This window comes from Pinus tabuliformis, chromosome 8 (assembly GCF_031772625.1).
Source record: "Pinus tabuliformis cultivar Carrire ecotype Pingquan chromosome 8, CPIR1, whole genome shotgun sequence".
Lineage (NCBI taxonomy): Eukaryota > Viridiplantae > Streptophyta > Pinopsida > Pinales > Pinaceae > Pinus > Pinus tabuliformis.
Window position 1 is genome coordinate 1,203,759,532 of NC_142294.1, and position 16,760 is coordinate 1,203,776,291.

Sequence of the window (16,760 nt, forward strand, 5' to 3'; positions counted from 1 at the left end):
GTATAAAATAATACCTGGGGGAACCGCTTGATCTTGCGACCAAGGAGTACTTTCATAATTAGTGCCACTGACCTGAAAAGTAAAAAGCGATCAAGGACACGTCGTTTTATTTCCAGTATCGAGTTTGAAACGACAAAAACCCGGCAATCTTTTCCTGTTTTTACGGTCAGAAAAGGGCTATAAGGGGACCGTCTTTTAATTCCATTTTAACGAGTGTAAAAGAAACGCTCGGCAATCTTTTCATATTTTAGGAGTCAGAAAAGGGCTTAAAAGATGACTCTGATATTTTGGTTCGTGAAAAATGACAATTTTCCCTCTAAATCCCTTTGTCCTGCACAAAAACGACACATTACTCATACCTGTTTAAGATAGGCAAAAATACATTGAAAAATATCCTTCCATGGTGAAAAATGAACAAACCTAGCATTCACTCATCCAAAAAACCTATAAAAAGACTTTTTACCATGTCATTTTTACCATTTTACTGTTGAGGTTGAAAAAAGGGCTTTTGGCAAGAAACTTCCCGTGGTCGCTGCGGAGAATCCGATCGTCAGAATCGAACGCCGTCTCTTCCAGGTATTTCACAACATCCTCCTCTTCAATTTCATCCGATTAAAAGTTTGTTTTAGGTTTTAGTTTTGATTTTTGGGGGGTTTTGGGTTTCAAAAATCGCTCTGCGGGGTACGCAGGTGCCCTAAGGGTGACCTGCGTCCCCCGACTTTTTCCCACACAGGAAAAAGGTCGGGGGACGCAGCCCACCTTCAGGCCAGCTGCGTCCCGACGCTCTGTGTCCTAAACGCGGGGTGCGTCCCCCGCGAAAGGCGGAATTTGAAAACCCAAACTCCACAAACAACCATTTGAATTTTCCCAAATCAATTCTAATCTTTGTTTCTTGGTGTGTAGGGCACTCACCATGTTGGATTGGAGAGAAAGAGAGCACGAGGACGTTGATTTAGCCGCAATTAATCATCAACCTTCCATTGATGCCCTAAAAGCATGCGGACTATATAAATACTGGGCCATACCTGGCATGAGGGCTCAGGTGAGATTCTTGGAGTGGCTGGTTGAGAGATGGAACATTCATGAGCAATGCTTTTATATCGGAGGGCACCAGCTCGAGATAGAGCCCTCTGACATATACTTTCTCACTGGCTTGCCGAATAGGGGCGAGCAACTCAATCTAGCCGGGACTAGGCCGGGTGGCCAATCCCTTGCTAGTCTCCAGGCAGATTGGTGCATACCCAATGCACACCATGCGAAAGGCGTAGAAATCAAACACATCTCTCTGTGTGAACTCAAGGTTATAGCTTTCACGGTTACCAGAATTTGTGGTGTAGCCGCTTTACATATTGCCACCAGGTCCCAAATGCGGATGGCGATTGACTGTTTCCAAGGCACCATTTTCAACTGGTGTGATGCTGTGTCGGCCAATATGAAGGGCCAACTGACTAGGGCAAAGAACGGACAACTGAAGACCTTTGGATATGGGCCTCTAGTTGTGATCTTTGCCTTAGAGAGAGTTCCGATGCTGATCCCTCAGCAACTCACTGTTGATATCTTGGGTCCTCGGGAGCCAAAGCTGATACGATGGGTTACGGTGATGGCCCGGCATCCTGACGAGGGCGCGGCGGTTGTTCGATTCCCTGATAGTTATTTTCACTGGTTAGAGGACCAGGTTTTTTCGATCCAGGACTTTCCGTATGCCGGAGTAGATTTTCGAGGTGATCTGGACATGGTTCTTCCACAGGGAGAACAATGGGATGACAGAGGTACTTTATTTTTCACATGTTTTCAAATTATATATATATATATTTATTTTTTTTGTTTTTTATATATATCGTCTCAAAACTGACAGTAAAAATTTTCAAAATGCAGATGTTGGTCCACAGCGCCCAGCCACCCTCCGGCCTTTTGAGAGGAGACATCCAGTTGCACCGGTACCGGCCCCATAGGACGCGGCTGCAGAGTCACTAGCTGAGTTGGAGCAGGATCTAGAGCGTCTGACGGTGGATATACCTGAGACTACCATAGATGATATTCCTATCAGACTTCAGCGCTATGTAGTCGCAGTCCCTGGACCGTTTAGGAGATTTTTGTGTAAGGTAGCCCGTGCAGTGGTGTCGTATAGGGAGCACCACCAGTGATTGGCTAGTCACTTTTGTAGACACATATGACATTTTTGGCTTTTTGTACTTATCATTTTTGCCGATCATAAGGTGTTTTTCAACCTATGATCGAAGACGATGTATATTTTTGACACACTCCTATCTATATATATATATCATTATTACCGGCTTATCTTGTTTAACATATGTGATGAAATGTTTTTAAATTTACTTGCATGATTATCGTAAATGTCTGTCCAACATTCGAGAAGCAATTGCATCTGCTAATGTATTTAAAGACCTTGGAATATGCTGATATTCAATGTAATCAAATTCGCGTTCCAAAAGACGCACTCTCAAAAATAACCTTAATAACACAGGATTTCTAATGGCATATACTCTATTAAGCTGTAATACAACAAGTTCAGAATCTAACCTCACTATCAAACGTCGAATTCCAAATGAAATAGATTCGGATAATAATTCAACCACTGCACTGTACTCTGCAATGTTGTTCGTTGTTTGACCGAGGCTTACCCCATGCATAGAAACTAACTCGTCAGAGGGCGAATAGATAACCCAAGCTGCGGAAGAGATATTCTGTGTACTACGACAAGCACCATCAACAAGTCCGATGTATGTTTGGAGAGGCGTCGACATCTGCAATATCAAGAGTAAAACCAAGATAAGCCAGAATAACGACGAGAAACACACTCTCTAAGCTAAGCACACTAACCAAACTAACAAACACACTAGCTAGAAAGAAAACCTAACCTAAAAAATTCTCCATACCCACCATTTAAGCATAATACCTCTTTAGGTAAAGTCCATTTCTGGGTTTACCCAAAGAGTCCCCATCAAAATCTACCAGCTCATAAGCCCCTTTTGCTAGCTTTCGCTTTACAATGTAGGGTCCATGCCACATAGGAACGAATTTTCCAGCACCTAGCTTATCGTTAGCTTGATCATATAATAGCACTAGGTCTCCCTCCGAAAAACTTCGAGGGGTCACATTTCTATCATACTGAGCTTTCATTCGCTTCGCGTGAGTCTCGATTGCCAATGCAGCGTCACGTCGAGACTCATCTAATTTAGCTAAGTATAATAAACGTTTCTCCTCTTTGGAAGTAGCTGGAAGTAATTCGACAGCCATTTGAAGTGATGGGATTTCGCATTCAATGGGTAACACAGCTTCCAAGCCATAAACTAGCTGGAAAGGAGTGAACCCTGTTGAAGTTTTCACTGAGGTTCAGTATGCCCATAGCGCTAAAAATAACATGTTGTGCCAATTCGACCGATGAATACCAATGGTTCGTCGGATCATGATAACCAGAACTTTGTTGATAGACTCAACCAAACCGTTGGCTTGCGGATAATAAGGAGTAGAGCTATCGTGGTGCAAACCAAGCTGGCTTGTAAGCTCAGTCATCATGATGTTTCGAAAATGGCTCCCATGGTCAGTGATGATTGCTTGTGGGACACCAAACCTAGTTATAATATGATTGAATACGAAAACTGCAGCTGTTTTGCCGCTTGCGTCGAATGTAGGCATCGCCTCGGCCCATTTAGTAAAATAATCAACCGCGAGGATGATATACGCATGCCCCCCGGCCGAGTGAGGGTTACAAGTAATAAAGTCGATACCCCATTTGGCGAATGGACCAACGGCAATTATAGGGTGGAGAGGAGCAGGTGGTGCGCGCATCTTGCGATCAAACACTTGACAGTTGTGGCACTTCCGGACTGCAATGATACAATCTTTAAACATAGATGGCCAGAAATAGCCAGCGCGCAACACCTTCTGAGCTGTGGCGTACCCAGACATATGACCGCTACATGCTCCAGAGTGACAATCATTCAAAACCCTCTCAGCCTCTTCGTGAGTTAAACAACGTCGAAAAACTAAGTCTGCCCCCCGGCGATAAAGTGTATCTCCAATAATCTTGTATTGCTGGGATTGAAACCGAATTTTTCGACGTTCCGACTTTGAAGCTTCAGGCCGAAAGGTTTGGGTTTGGAGACAGATGATTATATCCCCGTACCATGGATCTAAAGTACTGATAAGAAACAAAGATTCATCCGCAATGGACTCCTCTGCCACAGTCTTTGTGTCAGCACGCGGGAAATCACACATTAATTCCGCAAAAACTAAGGATTTCTTAGACTTGGACTTCTCGAACTCCAAGTCGAACTCTTGCAGGATAACGATCCATTTAGAGTACTTGCCCCCTAGCAGTTGTTTTGTCAAAATATAAATCATAGGGTTGCAATCCGAAATAACTGTAGTTTTACGGAGAAGAATGTAGTGACGAAAACGCTGGACAGCTTGAACGGCTGCCAGGGCCAATTTCTCCACATGCGAATATTTTAGCTCAGTGGGATTTAAGGTCCTACTAAGATAATATATCACATGTTCCGCTCCGAATTCATCTTCTTGAACTAATACCATTCCAATGGTGGAATGCGAAGCTGCGAGGTATAAGAAGTAGTCCTGGTTGTAGTTGGGAGGATGCAACAACGGTGCATGGGTCAACGCGTGTTTAAGTGCATCAAAAGATTGTTGGGCAATCTCGTCCCAAAAGAATTGAGCGTTCTGTTTCAACAACCGTGTAAAACCTTTAGTGACCTCGGCGTAGTTTGGGATGAATCGGCGTAAAAAGTTCGCTTTCCCTTGCAAACTTTGGAGTTGGCACAAACTCGAAGGAGGAGGCAATTTGATGATAGCTTCAACCTTCGAGGGATCGACGCGAATGCCGGCTTTTGAAACAACAAATCCCAGCAATCGACCCGTCTCTATACAGAAAACACACTTGTGGGGATTCAACCAAATTCGATAATGCCTACACCTCATAAAGATTGCTCGTAAGTGGACAAGGTGATCAGCTCGACGTAAAGAATGAGCAGGACAATCATCAAGGTACGGTTGCACAATGTGCTTGATGTCATGAAATGCATAAGACATTGCCCGTTGAAAAGTGGCCCCGGCATTCTTAAGCCCAAAAGGTAATTTGCAATAAGCAAATGTCCCCCATGGACAAATGAATGCCGTTTTTGGTTGGTCGGCAGGTAGAATATTGATTTGATTATAGCCCGAAAAACCATCCATAAAGGAAAACATTTCACTTCCGGCACAATCATCAATAATTTGATCGATATAAGGCGTAGGATAGTTGTCTTTTGGACAAGCTCGATTTATATCCCTATAGTCGATACAGATTCTTATTGTTCCTTGTTTCTTGTTGACCGGAACAATATTCGATACCCAATCCGTTAACGGGATTGGATAAATGAAACCTGCTTTCAACAGCTTTTCGACTTCTGCTTTAATCGCAGCCGCTTTCCGAGGGTGAATCTGACGCAACTGTTGCCAAACGGGTTTAGCGTCCGGGTAGGTCTTTATTTCATGAACAACAATGGCAGGATCGATTCCCGGCATTTCCTCGTAAGACCAGGCAAACACATCGCGGAATTCTTGGAATAGGGCCTTGTAAGTTTGGATTTCATCTTCTGTACATGAGGCACCTATATGAATGTTTTCCTCGATTCCGGGCTTCACTGAAATATCAACGGGAATAGTGCAAGAAATATTCCCTAAATTCAACTCTGAATCAGAATGTTTCGTTGGATTCTGAGCGTCTTTGACATATTCAGCGGTAAAGATAGATGAAAAATCATTTTCAAAAGCATCATCCTTAGGTAAAAACGAAGATCTGTGATGGAGATCTTCCCATGGTAGATCGTCTACACTTAGGATTTCGCGAAGTTGTTCGTCAGATGACACGACTTCGGGAAACGCTATCCGTTCTAAGGTTGAGGTGAAAAGTGATTCTTCACTGACCACATTCATTTGGTCGAGCTCGGTTGAACGCGAGTCGGTAAAAGACATGACAGCTTCATAAGCAATTTCATATGGACTCAAAGGCATAGCATCACCGAATGAGTCTATCTCAGATTCAGATGGGACGATCCAAGGATCATCATAAATAATGTTTTCTGATGTAATCATATGAATTGATGCAAATGAAGGGTCTGTGTTGATTGGAGGGAAAGGAAAAGTTCCCAGTAAACCGGAATCTTTAACTAAACCTACACCAACGTCCCTATAAGGGATTGTCGTCTTACCGACATGCTGGATACTCTCTGAAGAGGCTGGGTCGGATGAAAAGTATGACAGCTGATCAATGGTCACGATCTTACCGTTATATGGAAACTTAATTACTCTGAAGACCGATGAAACGACCGCTGTCATAGCATATGACCAAATTCGACCCAAAAGAAGGTTGTAGTCTAGAGGGGCATCAACCACCTCCACATCCAGACTAACGGTTTTGCCTTCTACCCCTATAGGTAATTCCTGTAGAATACCAAACGGACGGAACCCACGGCCATCAAAGGCCTTAAGGATGGTCGGGGATTGGTTCAACGAAGGAGAACCAAGCGATCTCCAACATTGAATCGACATAATACACGTGGAAGCTCCCTCATCAATCACAGTCCGATGAATAGGCCTGTTTTTTACTATCACTAGAATTTGGAAAGCCATTTGATGGGGTAGACGCGGTGTACTATTTTCTAGATCGAAGATTATCAGGTTCGGATCCTGAACATCAACAGCTCCGATAGCCGACAAAAGTAATTTTCGTTGTGCTGGGCATGATTGCAGCACTTCTAAAGCCAACATTGTTGAGGGTGAAACAGCTAAGTCCTCAACAATGTTGTAATTCTGGGCCGCTCTCGAATGGGGATTGAAAGCAGACCTTCGAAGTACACCCTTGGCGGGCGGTTTAATTACTAGGTCCGGGTTAGGTTTCTCGATCTGTAGTGGATCGGAACCAGGAGCTGAGGTTGATGGGTTAGAGTGAGAAGATTCTGCTTCCTTACCATCAACAGGATTCTTACTACCATAATCTTGCGATCGAGTCGCAATCCTCACATGAGACATCATCAAAATGGGTTCTTCACTGGCAGTCGAGGAAGAACCTATCATCTTACTTTCCTGCTTTGGAAATGGATCTTTTAACACAGCAGGAGTGGGAGAACCTTTGACTATTTTCACAACCTCGGCCCGATGAGGGCAATCTCTCATAAAATGATCCTCTTCACAAATAAGACAAGGATATCGAGGTTTGCGTTTTTCGTCATTGGTTTCCGACTTTTTCGTTTTCTCCTTCGGAGCCTTGTCTGCTTCAGCCTTCTTCTTTCCTTTCTTCTTTCCACCGTTTTTTGATTTGGCCGTAGATGACTCTACAGCATGAATATCGGCGGAAAGTTCGGGAGAAGACTCTCCTGTCGGGGAATCAGGCAAAGTGATTATAGGAGTAGTTGAAGCCTTGGAAGACTTCTTCTTGCTCTTTGTATTCACGATACCAATCATACCATCAGCGGCATGAGATCCCGAAGGAGCAGCAGTGATTTGATTCGACTTTGGAAGGTCTGGGATCTTCTCGTGTAACGTACCCGACTGAGTGTAAACTAAGTCAAGGTACTGCGCCTGAGCAATGACTTGCTCCTTAGTAACTACTCCGGCCTTAGCTACATCTTCAGTAATCTTCGGTAATAATGATTTAACAAACCATTCAGCTAAGATTTGGTCCGGGATAAAAACTTTCACTAACCTTCTTCGACGTCTCCACTCATGAATGTGATCAGAAATATACGTGGACGTTGATTGTTTTAGTGAAGTTAATAACTCCGTGCCGTTATCGTATCTGACCGGCAACTGAAAGTGAGTTAAGAACGAGGTAGCTAACTGGCTAAAATTGTAAAAAGAGGCCCGTGGTAACTCAATGTACCACTTGGCCGCGAGACCAATGAGTGTACGCTAGAAAAGACGTAAGCGGATCGAATCATCCGAGATAGAATTTGAAGCACACCAGAGGTGGTAAGTCATCACATGATTGGACGGATCCTCTCCAGACTTACCTTCGAACTTGGGTATATCACTGGGCAACTTATTTGGCATTGGCGGCCAGAACGGAAGATATTGAATTGGATCGTTCGTTAGGCGCGTCAAGTCTGGTAAATCCAAAGTTGCGATAAACGGTAACTGCCGGTTAGGATCTCTAAAACTCTGGGTCACAAGACCAGTCCCAGGAGGAGGATATCCAGGATAACTAGGAACAGGAGTCGCATTTGGGATATTATATCCTCCTGGAAAACCAGGATTAACCGGACCGTACTGGGGTTGTTGAGGTTGTTGATAAGTGTACCCAGGATACGGTTGATACTGGTAAACTGGCTGTTGGACAGCTTGCCCAGGTTGGTACTGTCCCTGGTACGGTTGTTGAACAAATTGAGGTTGAGTAGTGACAACCGTACTTATACCAGGCTGACCTGTAGGCATCTGGACCGTGGTTTGAATCGTAGATCCGGACAACGGTAAAGATGTCTGAGGAGTGGTTACAAAGACAGTAGAAACCGGAGCCGTCGATACTCCAGAAGTAAGTGTGGTAGATGTAGCGGTAGTTGCAGCAGCCGTTTGAGATGGAGTACTAGGTGCAATTGGCGGCTGAGTAACTACCGAAGTTACAGAAGTTTGAACATTTGACCGGACAGGTTACGGTTGCTGGGGTGGACCAGAAACTACGGGTTGTCCAGCTTGAGGTACCAACTGTAAACTTGGCTGCAACATCTGTTGACCTTGTGATGGATCCCACACTAACATTCCGGGGTATTGACCCGTAACAGGTTGAGGATACTGAGATCCATAACCGGATTGAGGATAGGATTGATAATTGTAAGGTGCAGTTCCCATACCTTGAACATATGATTGACCTTGAGGCGGTTGATAACCTTGACTCGAGTATTGACCTTGAGGTTGATAACCTTGAGGTAAATACGGATACTGGGGTTGACCTTGACCTTGAGGTTGATAACCTTGAGGTTGATACCCTTGAGGTTGATACCCTTGAGGTTGCCATCCTTGAGGTTGCCATCCTTGAGGTTGATATTGATACTGAGGTTGACCCTGGGGTACATATTGAGGCTGGGGTTGACCTTGAGGCATGTATTGCACCATAGGTACATACTGACCTTGAGGTTGCCCCCCAGACATGATTTGTGTACCTTGAGGTTGCCCCCCAAACGTTAACTGAGTTTTCCCCCCAGGCGGTAATTGGCCACCTTGAGGTTGGGAAACAGGAACTGAACCTGACATCATATAAATGTCTCCTACACCCAATGGTATATTACCACTGTTTCCAGCTAATAACCCATGATCAATGGGTTGAGGAGATGCCCCCGCAAAGGTACCAGAAAGTGATTGATACCCGGTGGGAACAGAAGGACCGCCGTGTAAGAAAGATTCAGGAGCTTGAGTAAACACGGACGACTGACCAGACATATTTACAGGAGTATAAATACCTCCAGGTGGAAAAGGAGTACGAGGTGTAGAAAAACCTACCCCTGAGTTGTCTAAATAATTGGTTAACGAAAGGTACCAAGTAGTACTTCTAGGAGGACTGTAAAAGATAGATTCACGCTCCCTGAGATCAATAGTAAGTTGATCTTCAAGGTTAGAGACGCCTATTTCTTCCTCTGGAGAAAGTTCTTCGATAGCAATCAGACCAGTAGGAAGATTTTCGGTGATAACTCGTTCTACTCTTGGTGAATCTGGAACACTAGAAGTCGGAGTAACAGGTTCAGATATTTCAGGTTCTTCGCCCGTATCACTAGCAGACGAAAAACTACCAACAAGCTCAGAAACTGTAACAGCTTCGGGATTATAACCTGTCTCTAAGCCTTGGTAATCTGAATGGACTACCAAGGAAGATTCTCCTTCTTCAGGTGAACCTACTCTACTGCCACTAGGAGGAGTTACAAGGACCTTTAAACCCTCTAGATTACTGGGGTCGTCTCGAGGAGGTTCACCCCTAAGTCTACGGGATCTTCTCAACAATTCGGCCACAGAAACAACTTCAGGAGACTGGCCCCGAAGTCTACGGGACTGTCTCGGTAATTCCGCCACAGCTAAAAACTTTTAACTACTACACACGAAAACAAAGTAAAATCTCAAATCAAACCACCTAAAGTCTCTAAAGAACCAAACAAATTTGAATCACACGCCTAAAGAATCTAGGGCGTCAAACCAAGCACAAACAGTAACCTTCCAGACTGAAAACGCTAGTTGGTGATGAAGCCCAACATCGCCGGATTCAGTACAGAAGTGGCGGGTGGAACAGTTACCCCGGCAACCTGCTTAATGAATAGACCGGCACAAGTTCCTCCACTTTAACCGTCTCGAGTGAAGTGAACCCCCTAGAAAATCCAAGTGAGTCTAGCCGACGTCTGCTCCAGGTACAGTGGGATCTTCCCTCCACCGTCACCTTGGTAGAATCCTAAAGATAATGGTCACTAAGGTTACCAACCGCAACAAATGCACCTGGGGGAACAGTCTACACTCCGACAGCACGCAAGGGCAGAGTATCAAGCTCAATCCCCTTGCCGATTCCTTGACAATAATCCAAGTTTACCGACAAGGGCCCGCTCTGTGCACACAGCGACAGTGCGTCCAGGGACGCACTGTGCAATACTCAGAGGGTGCGTCCTACTGGAAAATTCAAGAAAACTAAATTGAATCTAACCCTAAGCTAACCCACCCAAAAACAAAGTCACAGAGCCAAAAACCAGAAAATAAATGACTTTTCTCAGAGCAAAGTTGCATACAAAGGAAAAGACTTTCACATCAATGGATTCCCCAGCGGAGTCGCCAATTTGTCAGGCGGAAAGAGTCGATTGTGTGGACACAACCAACCTCCCTAGGAGCCTAAGACTCTCTAGTGACAAACAAGACAAACAATAACAATCCTTCTCTAAACATGCATTTACTATATAAGAAATCAAGTGTTTAGATCCTACCTGTAGTCCAACGCTGTTGTAGCAGTCCAGCTCCGCTGATCCGGATGAGCTCCTCCTTCACTTTGAAACCTGCATCCACTAACAATCAAACGATTAAATAGCACTTGATAATCTCATAAAATAAAACATATTTAACACATAGACCAAGGAGTACATGAAACAACTCATAAATAACAAGTTATTGAGAAGAATGGACTCATTTGCATTAATAGGTAACAAAAGGAACAAATACAACATGGGCCTTGGTGTTGTGCAAGTCCCTCCCAGGGTCTATCAAGAGTTCTCCTTTACTTTGACAAAGCTCACCCACTTCCAAATAGAACAAGCAAAGATGGCAATCTCTCCTCACAAGCTTCTAAATGGGAGTCCTAATTCCTGCAGCATCTACCCTTAGAAATGTTTAGCTTCCAACCTCCCCTCCTTCTGGCCCAATTCCTGTATTTATAGTGCTCAAGAGGAAGTTAATCAGGTCCACCATCAATGGGATAATCCCCTCTTTGGATGGGATAGCTCCCTTATTGATGGGATAAGTTCCTCTTTGGTAGGGGTACATGAACCATCTGGAGGCGCTCAATACACGTCGAACAACCTTCTAGAATGCTCTAGAAATGACCACAAGTAACTTTTTAAAGATGAAACTTGCGCATTTTGACCTTTACAGGGGGACACACCTGCCCCTTTACATACAGAGCGTCCAAAGACGCAGCTTTTGTGAACATTGGGTGCGTACCCGCAGGTAAGGTTGAGAGAACCTGCGTACCCAGAGATAAATACATTTATAAAGACTTTCTCTCTTTTTGGAGTTTGACATGGAGAGCAGAGGCATAAGACTTGCCTAAGAGGATAGCATGACTATTGATAGAGCCATACTAACTGTAAATAGCCATTGTGACATTTTTTAGTGTAACAAGCTCATATTTGAACCTTGTTGTTGAAAGGCTTTGAGCCCTAAAGATTATCTTACCTTAACCTATGAGTTGGAGGGCGAAATGCTTGGTTACTCAAGGGAAGGAACTCTGAAATCTTAGGAAAATAACATCCAAATAATGCAAATCCATTTACATACAATTATATTATGAAAATGTGTATAATAATGGCTTAATTAACCTCATGCATATTCTAGTTCTCATTGACTACTCATGTAGGCCCATTATGGGGATGACCCATTATTTACATATACAAGTGGTCCCATATATTGGTGGGGTGTCATAACATACCCTTTTGCTCAAAACATGTTTATTTTAAAATATATTTGGTCATCAAACCCCACTAAAAGAATTTTGGTGGCACTGTCTTTACCACAAGTCTAGTTAATATAATACTAATTATTAATTCATGATAAAATAAAGGCCAATTATTAAGAGTATTAGACTTAGCATATTCACATCTAATTCTTCTCAAACTTGTTATATCAAAGGAAGGATGCACTTATTGTGTCTTGAAGCTTGAGTTGTTGATATAATCAAGGTTGTGTGTCTCATTCTAAGACTAGTTATCTTACTGTGTCTAATGACAAAAATCCAAAGAGTATTTGGCATTACACATATACCTAAAACACAATTCCTTCTTAAACATTAAGAAGAAAAGAAAGGGAAAGCAATAAATTCTTTGTGTTGAATTAATAGCATATGTTCTTCCTCTAAATTATATATTTTTCTCTTAAATTTTTATAGTCAACAGTGCTTTTATGTGTTTTAAATGTACGTGAGTTCGTTGGTTGAATTTCAAGGTCAAAAATGTTTTTACATATTCTATATGTAGGTGAGTTTATTGGTTGAATTTCAACATTGTTCCTGTAACTACCTAAAATAATGGTTTGTCAAAATCTATAAGGAAAAAGCTTTCAAATTTCATTAGAGGAAATTTCACCCTCAAAGTGGCCTCCTAAGGAAAAACGTAAAATAATAGTTAAAATAATAAAAAAGAGTTATGAATTCTGGAGGGAAAAAAAGGAAACTACTTTTTAAATTGTATTTTTGGCTTATCTCCTTATATATTTACTCGAATTTCAAGTGTAGACACTCGTTGGATGCGGAATTAAACTCTGCATCTGACGACTACCCATCATGCATACTTTTGAGGAGAACCACACTGATAAAAATTGAGGATACATTTAAAAATCATGTTAAACATGTTTTTTTAATGTATCTTCATTTTTTGTCAATGTGGGTCTCCTCAAAAGCATGCATCATGGGTACTCGTTAGATGCCAAATTTAATTCCACATCTAACCAGTGTCTACACTTGAAATTTGAGTAAACCTATAAGGAGATAAGCAAAAAAATACAATTAAAAAAAAGTAGTAGTTTTTCTTCTTTTCCCTCCAAAATATTTACATGTACCTCTTCTTAAATTTAAAGGATTTTAATTGGTTTACATATTATGACATGGAAATTACGTGAAAATTCATGGGAACTTTTAGGCTAAAATTTCTTCTAATGTGAACAAAAAGGAACTTCCACCATCCATTTTCATATCCACATTCCTATTAGGGTGAATGATGGGAGTGATAATATGCATATGAATGTTTAAAATGAAGAACTTCCAAAACTTGAACAAAAAGGAGACCCCACTACCATCCCTATCAGAAATGAAGATATACATGTGTGTGTGTGCGTTGCAAGTACTTCAAAATACACACATGAACATCCTCACCCCAAGCAACCATCCTCTATTGGGTTTCAAGCACACACATTAAATTCCTTCGTGGATAAACAATGAGGAACTTTTAAAGTGCACACATGCATATCTTCACCCGTGTGCATGTGTGCACTTCAAAAATTCCTCATTGTATATCCACATAAGTATTTGATATTTTGTAAGTAAGCTCATAAGATTAATTTGAATAGAGAGGGGTATTTATCCCACAATTAGTCAACAATTATCTTAATAAAAGGCACCACTCCCTTGTAATTATCCCAAATAGCATAAGGATCATGGTGCATGTTACCATGAACCAATTATTTCAACAAATGTGCGATAGTAAGTTTTTCTATAGAGGTATTTTTTACATCAAAATAATTACAAGATTCTCAAATGTTAGGTGTATCAAACATATTTTAATGGGCCTTCTTAGGAAAATCATGTCAAAGGGGTTTCATAGAGTCCTCTTCCAAATATTTTTTTATTCTTCACGACATAGAGGAGGAAAGGGGAAGGCCAAAAAAACAAACATAATACATAGTCACCACTCCCTTGTCACTTTCCCCATTAGTATAGGCATAATGAAATATTGGAGTTTATGTGCTACCACAAACCAATTCTCTCAACTAATTTGGATATAAGTTCTCTTGTAGAAACGTCATATATCATAGAAGTAATTATTAGATGCATAAATGTTATTTTGATAGGTTTTTCCTTTATTTAAAACCAAGGTCAAGTGGAAAATTGTCATTGTTCATCTAATCAACAACGAAGGCACAAATATCCACATATCTAGATACATAAACCAACACCTGAGCTTGTAGTTGTGTTGTGAAACTGTCTCTATGACATCAATGATCTATATCCAGTTTTTGATATGTTGTTTTGTCATTGATGGCCTAAGCATGCGGAAATAAATCTCTACCTATAATAATCGTGGTTGTCTTTTGGAATGACACAATCAATCCCAAAGAATTCAAATATTACCCATGTGATGTGGTTGTAATGTGAACATTGTGAGGGATGGAGTCGAGAGTTAAGTGAGAGAGTGAATAATTGTTTACATCCATATTGTAATATGTGTGGTAATGTGAGGCCAAGTGGGAATATTCATGGAGAACTGAACTATTTTGCATAAAGCCTGTAGCGAGCATGTACCAGTGTGGACAGATCAAATTTGTGCGTGAAGCCTCTAGAAATTATGAAGGTTATATTTTACCTTAGCATATTCATGTCTCCTGTTGAAGTATATCTACAGTGAGTTAACACATATCTACCGAGATAAAGCAGAAGAGCTTCATAAATTCAATAAAAAATCTCCCAAAGATGAAAAGAATGGGAGTTGTTCTAATAATTCATATAAGTTTTCCATCCCATATACATATGAGGATTTTTATCAATATTATGAGGAAGTAAAGAATATGTCTAAATCCCCTACAGGAAGCAATATTGCTTCACATTCTCACACATCTTATAGAATGGATTTGATTGAGGAATATCTTGCAACTGGTGCAAAGGTTTCCTCATAGTCCACTCCCTCTACCTTAGGGAATCCTTTGGCCAGAAATTTGGCCTTGTACTTCTTGATGCTTCCATCAGCTGCTCGCTACACTTTGTAGATCCATATCGAACCAACCAATGATTTCCCTTCTAGTCTCGGCACCACCTCCCATACATTGTTCTTCATGATGGATTCATATTCTTCCACCATGGCATTAACCCAAACAGGTTGGGCAATTGCTTCCTCAAATGAAGAAGGATTTGTCTCAATGAGCTCTGTCATGAGAGCCATGTAACCAGTGTACCTATCAGGTGACCTCTTCTACTTGTGTTATGATGTGGGGGCTCCCACATTCTCCCTTGCATCTTGCAACAATCTATCAGCTTCTATGGTTTTATTTTTCCCCTCACTAGAATATTTTGGTTGAGTGGTGCCTCCACTCTACCTCTTGTCTGCTCCACTGCATATGGCTACTCCACGACCTCTTGAAGCTCATCATGAGGCTCCTCTTTTGGAACTAGAAGCCCCTACTCTGGTGGGATACTCAATGTTCGTTCCATAGAGAATATCATAACCTTGTCCTCATCAAACTTGACATCTCTCCTTACAATTGTCATCCTCAGTGAAGGAAAATACACCTGGTAATTGTGTGGAGGTTCGTTGTATCCTACAAAACCTCCCAAATCTATTGTAGGCTCAAATTTATTCCTTGAATCCTTAGAGACATGAAAATATATTGAATGTTCCAAAAAATCTAAAATGAGGCACTTCAGGATTTCTCTCGGAGAAAGCTTCCTCTGGTGTGATCATACCAAGTATCTATGAGGACTCTAGTTCTACAAGTAGAATGTGGTGTTGCATGCTTCCACCCATAGATGTAATCACAGTGCCTGATTGTGCAACATGGCTCTTGCTACTCCCACTATGCTCATGTTCTTCCTCTCAGTTATCCCATTTTGTTGTGGGTTATGGGGTGTTGTCAGTTCTCTTCGAATACCTTCTTTCACATAGAAATCCTTGAAGGTGTGCGAAACAAATTCACCTCCATTGTCACTCCTTAGAGCCTTCACCTTCTTCCCAGTCTCCTTCTCAACTAATTCCTTGAACTCAATAAATTTTGAGAAAAAAATTATCCTTCTTATGCATGAAGAAGATCCAACAATTTCTAGAAAAATAATCAATAAAAATAACATAGTACTTATCTTTTGTTGTGGAGGATGTAGAAAAGGGTCCACAAACATCAGAGTGGACTCACTCCAAGATTGCATTTGCTCTTCTATCTCGGATATGGAAAGTAGATTTGGAATATTTCCCCAATGTGCAACCCTTGCAGACATCTTGTTGGTCAAGGGATCCTTTAGGGAGACCCTTAGTAATTCGCTACATGATTTTAAGGCACCATGGTGTAGATGACCCAATCTCCTATGCCAAAGTTCTCCAACATCTTAAATCTACACCTTTTCAGCCTTACTGCTCAATGTAGTGCAATCTCCCACCTCAAGTATGTAAAGGTTGTTGAAAATAGCAACAAGAAATGTTAAAAATAGAACTCAGAAATTCAATTTAATTTGTCCTTGAATTAAATTGTGAATTAAATTGTATTTATTTTCTCATAGCAACTTGTAAATAGTTAATTAAGTTTAATTAACTTAGGAA